The sequence below is a fragment of the Pongo abelii genome, chromosome 13, assembly GCF_028885655.2.
Source record: "Pongo abelii isolate AG06213 chromosome 13, NHGRI_mPonAbe1-v2.0_pri, whole genome shotgun sequence".
Taxonomy (NCBI): domain Eukaryota; kingdom Metazoa; phylum Chordata; class Mammalia; order Primates; family Hominidae; genus Pongo; species Pongo abelii.
This window is the reverse complement of record NC_071998.2, coordinates 116,995,815-117,007,979: the sequence shown is the minus strand read 5'-3', so window position 1 is coordinate 117,007,979 and position 12,165 is coordinate 116,995,815. Positions and strand designations below refer to the sequence as shown.

The following is a 12,165-nucleotide window of genomic DNA, read 5'->3' as shown; positions in this document are numbered from 1 at the left end:
TGGCGCATCTTGCTAGAACTCAGTCTCCTACCCAGGCCTTTCCTCGCACTGGAGAAGCGGCGCGCATGCGCCCGACCTCCCTCCCGGCCCCGCCCCGCGGGAAGCTACCGTTCCTTGCTTTCAGCTCTGGGGCTTGCGCACTACGTCCCCAGCCAGAGGCTCCTTCCCGGTCGGGGACTTCCGGAACGCCGGGGTGTGGTTCCGGGTCGTGTGCGGTTCAGGGTAATAGGGCTGCTGCTCGGCCGGCCGGCGGCGGCGAGCAGCAGGGGCATGAGGGCTAACCCGGGAAGCGGCAGCTGAGCGGGCCGGTAGGAGCGCCGGTCCCCGTGGATCCCGAGAGTGCAGAGCTCGGGCAGGGGCCGGGAGGCGTGGGGGAGCCGGGCCCTCCCCTCAGGAACGTGTCCCGGGGCCGACCCGGCCCGTAGTGTGGAAGCAGCTTCAGGTAAAGGTTGCCCCAGCCGCCAGCTCCCCGCCCGTCCGTCAGCCCACCAGCTTGCCCACCTGGCGGCCCTCTCACCTCTCCAGTTTCAGCGCTGCCCAGCGGGCCGCCTGCCGGGCCCTTGTTCAGGTGGCCCGGGCGCTTTCGTTTCCTGGCCATTTCCAGAACTGGAGGCTGTCAGGAGTCTGAAGCGGGTGTGTGGTTTAGGGGAAAAGAAGCCAGCAGACCTGGTAGTGTGGGGGTGGGGGGGTGTAGTTGACTCCCGCAGTTTCTGGTCCTGCACTTGGCAATATCTAGGTGCCCTGGTCTTCATAATGTGAAAATCAAGGTTTTCAAGCATTGACTGTGTGGTCCTTGTTTCCTTGCGTCCCTTCTCCCCATCCCCTTTAAAGAGGTTAACAGCCTTACAGACTTTTTTCTAGCTACAGTGCTGCTGGAACTTTGATTCATTCTTTGTTTATGGGAGTGGCAAGGAGTCATTTAGATTTGTTTAAGGCTGGGAAAAAGAGATTGTAGTGTAAACAAGAGTATGACTAACCAGAGACCCCCAAATTGACTCAGAAATTGGTTAAAACTTCCTTTTGAATGAATGAAAGTCACTTTGGAAGCCCACCACAGTACCTGGCACTGTGCAGAGCACCATGTTGTTATAAACCCAAATCGGCAAAGTTCAAAACTTTCTCAGGTGTGAAGAGTCAAATGGAGACACATTGGTTTAAAAAAAGCAGCGTTCTCATTCTCTGACAGGCAGACGGGGCGGATCCGTAATGTTAAAACCCACTTGAGTAGAAGCCTAGAAATGGGTTTTATTCCTTATATTTTATGAGCCCACACAAGGTGCCTAGTAAACACGAAAAGAGTTCTTGATGAAGCAATAATTGTTTTCATGTTTTTCAGTTTACACACCTGCGGGATTTGGGGCGTGCTGGTAGCCCTTTCCCATTCATCTGTGTGCTCATGCCTACCTTCAACTACTGTGTGTCCCAGACTGCACTTACACCCCCTTACATCTCCTAATCTGGCTCCTGGTTACCTTTCCAGTTATGCTTGAAAAGGTCTCCTTCTTTAATTACCCCATCCTGATCCATTACTCTAAATAAGTAGGATCTCTAATCATTTTTGTTCTTTCCTATTCCATTGATTTTTGTAGAACATTCTCCCTACCTTGCCTAGGTTTCCCCTTCTCTCTTTCGATCTATTGAGACGCTTCCCACGGCTCAGCTGAGTTGGCCTCGCCCAACCAATTCGGGACAACCCCACCTGGAAATGATTTTTCCTCTAGAATTCTATAAGCGCTCATTTTTATCTACAATTATTTAACTTAGCAAATGTTTAGTGAATATGGATATGTATATATATGCCAGGTACCATGCTAGGCAATTAGAGATAAATAAGATTCAGTCTTTGCTGCCAGGGAGCTCAATTTAGTGAAAGAGAGATAAGGGAAATGAATAATTCTAACGCCGTGATAAGTACATTGTGTGAGTTCTTGTGACAGTGGTAGTGCGGGAGGGGAATGGGTTATTCACCTTTGAGGGATGGGATGTGGCCAGGTAATGCTTCATAATTGGAGGTAAACTGAACTTTGAGTGAGTATTTGGGTATTGTATAGGGGTTTCTATTATTTAATCATTTTAACCTCAATTTACAGATTAGGAAGACCCATAATAAATTACACAGCTGGTACGAGACAGAGCCAGGATTCAAACCCAGGTCTGTCTGATGCGTCTGTGCTTTTTCCATTACATGTCTTGCCTTTTTCTCACATCATCTCTCTCTTTTTATGCAAGTACATATTGAAACAAAAAGGTATATAGGACAAAACATATGAATGTTAAAATGAATGTTACAGAAATCTTTCAAATGCAAAGACTGTGCTCTTCCAAGGCAAGGAGATGGCAGGTAGGTTAGCTCAGCTTTGAATATGAGCAGAGAAGACAGTCTATAGAAAATAAGCATGGACTCTGGATTCAGTTCCTGGTCCCTGTTCTTACAGGATATGTGACCTTCGGCACGTAACTCCAAGCATCATTTTCTTCAACTAGGGGTTGGGTTAGGGAATAATATTGACCACATGGAGTGTTGTGAATATTGAACTAATGGGGATAAAGGGCCTGGTACGTGGTAAAGTCCCCCGAAATAAATAGCTATAAGATACAAAGCTATAATGCTTGAGGCATGGTTTTAGAGTGGTGAATGAGTTTACAGCCTGAGTCAAGCAAGTCATTGCTTCTTTTAGCAGGGTACAAGGACGTAAAGTTGGAGGGGCAGTAGGGGTCAGAGTCAGTGAGGGCTTGAGTACCAGGCAAGGGAGGTAAATTCCAGTTTCTGCTAATAACTTTTCCAGTTAATAAATACTTTGAGGATCTGTGATTCATTTCAGCAGTGCCAAGCAAAATATTAGACCTTGGGGATACAAAAAGAAGTAAAATTGGGTCCCTATCCTGAGGTTATTGACATTCTAGTAGAGGAGATGTGTGTGTGTGCGCAGGTGAGCTATAATAAAGTACTGTGGGTTCTAAGGTAGAAGTCCGCAGGGGGTACCATAGAACACTGAGAAGGGAACACTGATGATGGTAGGTAGTGAGTACTTACTCTGCTGGTGTGATGTTAAATGCTGTATCTCCTTTTTTTCTTGTGTGAGAAGGTGTTATTAGCACCCTGATTTTACAGATGAGGAAACTGGGGCACAGAGACCTTCAACAACTTCCGTGAGTTTATGCTGCTGGTAGAGCTGTAAGATAGAGGGGATTATCTGCTCAACACTGAGATCTGCACTCTTCATTACTACACCACGTTGCTTGTTCTTTGTGATGTGGATGGGGACCCTCTGGAAAGGCTTCAGAGAGAAACTTGCCCTTGAGCTGTAGCTTCAGTTTGCCAGTCACTGTGAGACAGGAGGGATCACGAGGAATGGAAGTGGCCTCTGCACTAAAGGAGCTCATAGCCTAATCTGTGACTTTAAATGTTTTTCTTTTTTGGTGGGGGAGCTTGTTTTGCTTATTGACTTATACCTGAAGACTTCAGAAACTTTTGCAGTTGAGTGGATTTATATGATTCAGGCTAAGATAATTTGCTAGCAATCTGTTATTCTGATGTATAGGCCTTACTGTTAAGGACGCAGTCATAGATGTCAAATTATTATATGACAAGGACTTCTGTCACATTACCTTTTTTTTTTTTTTTTGAGACAGTCTTGCTCTATCACCCAGGGTGGAGTGCAGTGGCATGATCTTGGCTGACTGCAACCTCTGCCTCCTGGGTTCAAGAGATTCTCGTGCCTCAGCCTCCCAAGTAGCTGAGACTATAGGCAGGTACTACCATGCCTGGCCAATTTTTGTGTTTTTAGTAGAGACAAGGTTTTGCTGTGTTGGCCAGGCTGGTCTCGAACTCCTGACCTCAAGTGATCCGCCTGCCTCGGGCTCTCAAAGTGCTGGGATTACAGGCGTGAGCCACCATTCCTGACCACATTACGTTTTTTTCCCTATGGGAGGTGCCCTGACTTGTTTCTGTGAGTTTGAAGTTTTTGTGAAGTTTTTTGACTCAGAAGTTAGCATATTTCAGCTTGTGTTAAATTTAAGAGGCTTAGTGGTTAAATATGTTACTTAAGAGTCACAGAGGTAATGTGTGATAGAGCCACAAAAAACTGGCCAAAAAAGAGTAAACAAATCTTCATTAAATTATTATTATTGTTCTGTTTGAGCATCTTCCTCAGTGGTGTCCAAGTCCGATGCCTGTTATGTACTAGGATGAGTAGGCTGGGCCTTGATGAACTGGAGAGCATGGGCCCAAACTAAAGGGGGCAGTTGCTGCTCAGCTCCACTTGCTTGTTGCCATGTGAGGAAGTGGGCCCAGTGTCCTTGGATCTTTTGACACTTTTTGGAAAAGATGCTGGAAATCTGGATTTTAATGTATTCTTATTTATTTATTTAACTTTTAGAGACAGGGTATCGTCCTATCAGGCTGGAGTGCAGTTTCATGGTAATAGCTCACTACAACCTACAACCTTGAATTCTGGGCTCAAGCAATCCTCCTACCTCTGCCTCCCCAGTAGCTAGGACTACAGGCGCATGCCACTATGTGTAGCTAGTTTTTTTATGTTTTTTTTTTTTGAGACAGAGTCTCGCTCTTGTTGCCCAGGCTGGAGTGCAGTGGCGTGACCTTGGCTCACTGCAATGTCTGCCTCCCACGTTCAAGCGATTCTCTTGCCTCAGCCTCCTGTGTAGCTGGGACTACAGGTGCCCATCACCACGCCCAGCTAATTTTTGTATTTTCAGTAGAGACGGGGTTTTGTCGTGTTGGCCAGGCTGGTCTTGAACTGCTGACCTCAAGTGATCCGCCTGCCTCGGGCTCTCAAAGTGCTGGGATTACAGGGGTGAGCCATTGCATCCGGCCGTGTACTAGCTAGTTGTTGCTTTTATTTTTTTTTTTGTGAAGGAGTTTCGCTCTTGTTGCCCAGGCTGGAGTGCAATGGCGCGATCTTGACTCACTGCAACCTCCACCTCCTGGGTTCAAGCAATTCTTCTGCCTCAGCCTCCTGAGTAGCTGGGATTGCAGGCATGTGCCACCACGCCTGGCTTATTTTGTATTTTTAGTAGAGGCAGGGTTTCTGCATGTTGGTCAGGCTGGTCTTGAACTCCCAACCTCAGGTGATCCACCTGCCTTGGCCTCCCAAAGTGCTGGGACTACAGGCGTGAGCCACTGCGTTCGGCCTAGTTTTTTAAAAAAGTTTTGTAGAGACGGTGTCTATCTATGTTGCCTAGGCTGGTCTTGAACTCCTGCCTTCAAACAATACTCCTGCCACGGCCTCCCAAATTGTTGGGATTACACGTGTGAGCCACTGCATGTGGTGGATTTTAATGTATTTAGTTTAAAAATTTGCCATTAAAAATTATGTTGATCAAAACATATTTGTGGGCTGAGTGTAATCCTAGGCTGCCTGATTGTGAACTCCAACCTACCTGGCCACTGAAATTTTGGTACCTGGTGTTCAGAGCAGGAAGTACAATACAATGTTTTGGTTATTAATTAGAAATCTCATGGTAAATTGCCAGTGTGAAGGGGTATTGTAGCTTGCACTGATAGTTTTGGAGAGTGGTAAGGTGAATGCTTTTATTGTATAATCAAGCTAAACTATAGATCTGGCTGGTGAGATGACCTTATAACACTTCTATTTTGTGCTCTTAGCACTTTAAATGATGCCAGATTTCTTGTCTCTTGGCCCTCTCCACAATAGTATGAAGTGGTATGGTAAATTTGTTAAATGCTCTTGTATACCTTATTTTCTTTAGTCTTCCTAGTCCTATGAAATAGGTAGTATTACAAAGGGGGTAATCATCACCTCTTGAGATGAAGAAATCGGCACCCAGTGAATCACAGTTTAGTGTAAAGAGCAGTTGACTAGAGAGGGTTTTGCATCCTGAATATGCGGATACCACTAACAGCTTTTGGAGTTTGGTCATGTCACTTACAAATCCTTGGATCTTTTTTCCTTTTTGGATAAATAATGAGGAGTAAAATTCAAGTCTTGCTCAAATTCAATTCGTAATATCCTATACTTGAGTATACTTTTACTAATATACTCTTATTATTGATGCAAAGTATACTGAATGTATAAAACTTCAAAAAAATAACATTTTCCAGTTCCCTACGGACTCATTTTGAGGTACTGTGTTACAAATAAGTACCATTTCAGCAGAGAAATTGGTAGAAAATTGAAGGAATGGTTTTCTTTTCGGTATGCCAAGCTTTCTGTTTCTAATTGATATGCTTAAAGTCACACAACTGATTACTGGCAGACTTCAGTGGAGATGACTCAAATCTAAAATGCTGCCCCTCCTCTCTTGCTGGCAGGTCAGGAACCACTACTCAGCTCTTCATCTGTTCTTTATTCATTACTTCCTCCGGGAAAGGCCCTTGATGGGCTGGGTGCTCCCCCAGTGCATGCAGTGCCTATTGACTATATATACTCAAGATTGAAAGGGGGCATAGAGACACCCAGCACAGTGAGAGAAATATGGTCAGGGAGTTCCCAGCCCAAGAGTTTAATTTATTTTTATTTTAATACCCAGCTTTCACAAGGTGAAAATTGAAGAAATACTGGTTTTGTAGATACTTGTTTTCATTCATACTCTATTGTATAAGGAAATAACATAGAATATAAAAATAAAGAGAATAAATCCTGAGCAGTCATTCACAATTTATTAACTCTAGTTGGCAGCAGTCTAGATATATTGGGGAAATGGATTTAATGTAGGCAACACAAAATTTGGACTGAAAGTAGAATACAGTTTTATGTAATTGAAAGTGAGAAAAATGGGAGAAACCACTTAAAAAACAAACCTGTAATTCTAGAAAGAACAAGAAGGTATTAGAATAACTATTGGAATTAAGTTATACTAATTGCTTGTGAAATAAATGGAATATTATGTCACATTTATGCCTAAATATATGCAGTGTTAGATTCTTAATATCCTATACTTGAGTATACTTTTATGAATATACTTTTATTATTGATGCAAAGTGTATTGAATGTGTAAAACTTCAAAAAAATAACATTTTCCAGTTCCTTATGGACTCATTTTAAGGTACTGTGTTATAAATAAGTACCATTTCAGCAGAGAAATTGGTAGAAAATGGTTTGAAGGAATGGTTTTCTTTTGAAAATAAAGCAAATATTTAATCTGAACTTTAGTTACTGACATAAAGGAGACTAATGAAGAACTGAAGTGCAGACTTGAATTTTAAGCAATGTGACGTGGGGCTTTGGGCAGACCCACTTAGATTTGATTGTTGGCTTTGTCAGTCTGTAAGTTGGACAGTCTGCAAAATGGGGGCAGTAATGCCAATCTCAAATAGTCCTTAGTGAGGACTAAATGAAACAATATATGTAAGTACCTTGAAAGTACTGTGATGCTTCTGGAGAGATGCAGGTCCAGGCTGAGCATCCCTACTCAAAATATTCAAAATCTGGGCCAGATTTGCTGGCTTACACCTTTAATCCCAGCACTTTGGGAGGCCAAGATGAGTGGATCGCTTGAGCTTGGGAGTTCAAGAGCAGCCTGGGCAAAATAATGAAACCTTGTCTCTACAAAAAAATTAGCCAGGCATGGTGGCGCACATCTGTAGTTCCAGGCTGAGGTGGGAGGATTGCTTGAGCCCAGGGGGCTGAGTCTGCTGTGAGCCATGATCGCACCACTGTACTCCAGCCTGGGCAACAGAGCAAGACTGTCTCAAAAAAAAAAATATCAAAATCAAAAATCCTTCAAAATTCAAAACTTTTTGAACCGACATGATGCCACAATTGGAAAATTCTACACCTGACCTCAGGTGACAGGTTGCATAAATAAATAAATAAATAAACTTTATTTCATGCATAAAATTATTAAAAATACTGGCTGGGTGAGGTGGCTCATAACCAGTAATCCTGGGAGGCCAAGGTGGGAGGATTGCTTGAGTTCAGGAGTTAGAGACTAGCCTGGGCAACACAGCAAGACCTCGTCTCTACTAAAAATCAAAACAATTAGCTTGGTGTGGTGGTGTGTGCCTGTAGTCCAGCTACTTGGGAGGCCGAGGCAGGAGGATTGTTTGAGCCTGGGGTGTCAAGGCTGCAGTGAGCCATGATTGTGTTCCTGCACTCCAGCCTGGATGACAGAGGGAGACTCTGCCTCAAAAAAAGAAAAAAAATTTGTGTAAAATTACCTTCAGGCTATGTGTGTAAAGTGTATATGAAATATAAGTGAATTGCATGTTTAGACTTGTGTCTCATCCCCAAGATACTGCATGATATATATGAAAATATTCCAAAATTCAAAGGAAATCCAGAGTCTGAAACACTTCTGGTCCCAAGCATTTTAGATAAGGGATACCAACCTCTACTGGCATTCAGGGCATAAGACATTCAGGATGTTAATATGATGTAATAAGCAATGATTTGATGGAGTGGTTATAAGAGAGTGAGACTCATTTTCATGTCTAGATCATGAAATTTGTTAATTTCTGGTTGTGTTTTGTAAATTAGTGCACCTACCTACTGTATTGAGAGAAGGACTTCAGGATGCTGTTTTTAAGCTATTATATGAATTGATCTGCTGAGTAACAAGAAACACTTTCAAGTATTTATATTATCTTTTTTGTGCCTGTAACTGCCCTTTGTTAGAAAAGGGATATTATGTTATCCCCGTCTCCATTTTGCAAATGCCGAAACTGAAGCTTAGAGAAGTAATGTAATTATTAATAAAAATATAGAGTTACCAGGCTGGGTGCAGTGGCTCATGCCTGTAATCCCAGCACTTTGGGAGGCTGACGCAGGTGGATCACCTGAGGTCAGGAGTTCGAGACCAGCCTGGCCAACATGGCGAAACCCTGTCTCTACTAAAAATACAAAAATTTGCCAGGCGTGGTGGCACACACACACCTATAGTCCCAGCTACTTGGGAGGCTGAGGCAGGAGAATTGCTTGAACCCGGAAGTCGGAGGTTGCCATGAGCCAAGATTGCGCCATTGCACTCCAGCCTGGGCGACAAGAGTGAAACTCCGTCTCAAAAAATATATATATATATAAAATATATATATATTCTATATATTTATATGTAATATATATTTATATATTGTATATATGTAATATTTATATATTGTATATATTTATATATTATATATTTATATATTATATGTTTATATATAATATTTATTATATATTTATATATTATATGTTTATATATAATATTTTATGTTTATATATAATATTTATTATATGTTTATATATATTTATTATATGTTTATATATAATATTATATTTTTATATATATTTATTATATGTTTATATATATTTATTATATGTTTATATATAATATTTATTATATATTATAATATTTATTATATATTATAATATTTATTATATATTATAATATTTATTATATATTATATATAATATTTATTATATATAATATATAATATTTATTATATATAATATATAATATTTATTATATATTATATATAATATTTATATATTATATATAATATTTATATATTATATATAATATTTATATATTATATATAATATTTATTATATACTATATATAATATTTATATATTATATATAATATTTATTATATACTATATATAATATTTATATATTATATATAATATTTATTATATACTATATATAATATTTATATATTATATATAATATTTATTATATACTATATATAATATTTATATATTATATATTATATATTTATATATTATATATTATATATTAATATTATATTATATATTTATATATAATATTATATTATAGATTTATATATTATAGATTATAGATTTATATATATTATAGATTATAGATTTATATATATTATTTATATTTTATATGTTATGTATTTTTATATAATATATATTTGTATATTATATATTTATATATTTTGAGATGGAATATATATATACACACATATATACACACGTGTGTGTATATATATACTTTTTGTATATATGTATATAGAGAGCGAGAGCACGCATGCGCGAGTGGCAAAACTAGGACTTGACCTTTGTTTTGACTCAGGGTACTGAAAAGCACTATTCCCTTTTTTTTTTTTTTTTTTTTTGGGGGGGTCACTTTTCCATGCTGCTCTGGATTTGGATATTGGGACTGGCCCTGTCTTGGGACTGTCATTAATTATAGCCCTTTGCCTTCATTTAAACTTAATGTTTACAGAAAGTTGTTATTGATTATATTGTGAGAGTGTTTGATTATAGGTAAAATGTTATGATATGAAGCTTAAGGATTTAATGAAAATACTGATACTCATTGATAATAAAGATTGGTGGTAAGATGTTTACTCATATTGATAGTGGGAATGTAAATGAGTAAAACTTTTCTGGAAAGCACTTTGGCAGTATTTATTACAAGCTTCTAAAAAAAGTTATGCATGCCTTTTGAGCTTGTAATTCCATTTCTAGGAATCTTTATTAAAGAAATCAGAGATGTTGAAAGATATTCACGTTCAAAGATGTTCACTGCAGCAGTATTTACTATAGCAAAAATTGGAACCTTAATGTTCAATAAAAATTAGAGAAATCACGGAAAATTTGTAGAATGGAAATAATATACAGTCATCTTAGATGTTTCAGAAGAATTTTAGTGACATACTAATATGCTAACCATATAATAAGTGAAAAAAGGATATGACACTCTATAAAGTATGGTCCCAATTATGTCAAACATGTATGCAAAGAAAAGAAATAGGTGGTGAGATTATAGGACTTGATATTTTTCTCAGTTTTAGAAATGTTCTTTGATAAACAAATTATTTAAAAATAAATCATAGTTTAAAATTGATATTAACAAATATGAGTAAAGCCAGTGACTATCATTTTAACCAATAGTTTTCACTAATGCAGGTGATTGTGAAGTTATAAATGGGTTGTATTTTCAAGTTAGTTTTCACCTCTTTTATTTTGCACTTAGAACATGGTTTCATATGTCCTGGCATAAATGATGTTACTATTCCCAGGTAAGCCTTCTTTTCCCCCAAAAGTCCTATTTAAGACAGTATTCTGGAAAAAGAGTTGTATTCGTATTGGTGGTATTATTATCCCGGTGCTACCATCACCTCTTCAGTGGCCACAGGGACAATGAGTAGGCCTGTGACAGCTCCATGTTTACTTTCAGAGGGAGTCCACTCCTATCTCTGTGGAGTTGAGGTTGGCCTTTGGTAGATAGAGATAGTGAGTTGAATGCTTACATATTGGGAAGTGATTTTTTGGTATGGAAAATTATGTGTGTTAAAAAGGTAAACTGAGGCATAAGATTTTAGAGTTTATTTGCACAAACAGCGATTCATGAATTGGGCAGCTTCAAATCAGAAGTGATTCCGGGGCTCCATTGAGGGAAAGTAAGCAGGGGAAGCTTTTGTAGGAAGACCGTGGAAGTAAAACAAAAGATTTGATTGGTTAGTTATACAGTTGATCACTACCATTGGAAAGTCCTCAGTTATATAAGTTTGTTGGCTGCTTCTGACTAGATAAGCTTAAGTTTTTTTGTTTTTTTTCATATATGCATTTATAAGACATATCTCAGGTTTTGCTTATGTTTGCAAATCAAACAAGGTTAAGGTCATTTATAAGGCCTAACTAGTTTTGTCTGCTCAAATTTTTCAGACCAGGTCTGATTTTTTTGTTTTGTTGTTGTTGTTGTTGTTTTATTTGTTTTGTTTTTGGTTTTTTTTTTTGAGACAGGGTTCTCACTCTATTGACCAGGCTGGAGTGCAGTGGCACGATCATGGCTCACTGCAGCCTCAACTTCCTGGACTCAAGCGATCCTCCCACCTCATCGTCCCCAGCAGCTGGGACTACAGGCATGCACTACCACGGCCTCCCAAAGTGTTGGGATTGTGGGCATGAACCACTGTACCTGGCCAGGCCTGGTCTGTTTTAATTTATTTTAACAAATGTGAATGTCTGTCTCACTTTTTTTATTTTGTGAGAAAAAGATTGAAGATCAAATTTGTTTGGATTTCAATTTTTCTGATAGCAGTAGTTAGTAAAAATATTGATGAATTGTTGCCTTTTACTCTTTTCTAATTATCATGTACTTTATAATTGAAACAGTTTCAGGCTGGGCACAGTAATCCCAACACTTTGGGAGGCTGAGGCAGGTGGATTACCTGAGGTCGGGAGTTCGAGACCAGCCTGACCAACATGTAGAAACCCCATCTCTACTAAAAATA

At 39.1% G+C, this 12,165-nt stretch overlaps 1 protein-coding gene across 8 annotated transcripts in view; it reads left to right on the top strand.

Moving 5' to 3' along the window:
• The first annotated feature begins 209 nt into the window (after positions 1-209).
• MAPKAP1 (MAPK associated protein 1) overlaps positions 210-12,165 on the top strand; it is a 265,491-nt gene continuing 253,535 nt past the window's right edge. For 2 of the 8 annotated variants that reach the window (XM_054519346.2, NM_001131510.1), the window contains 1 exon segment: positions 210-442. The gene's annotated coding sequence lies outside the window, so the exon portion shown is untranslated. 8 annotated transcript variants of the gene reach the window in all.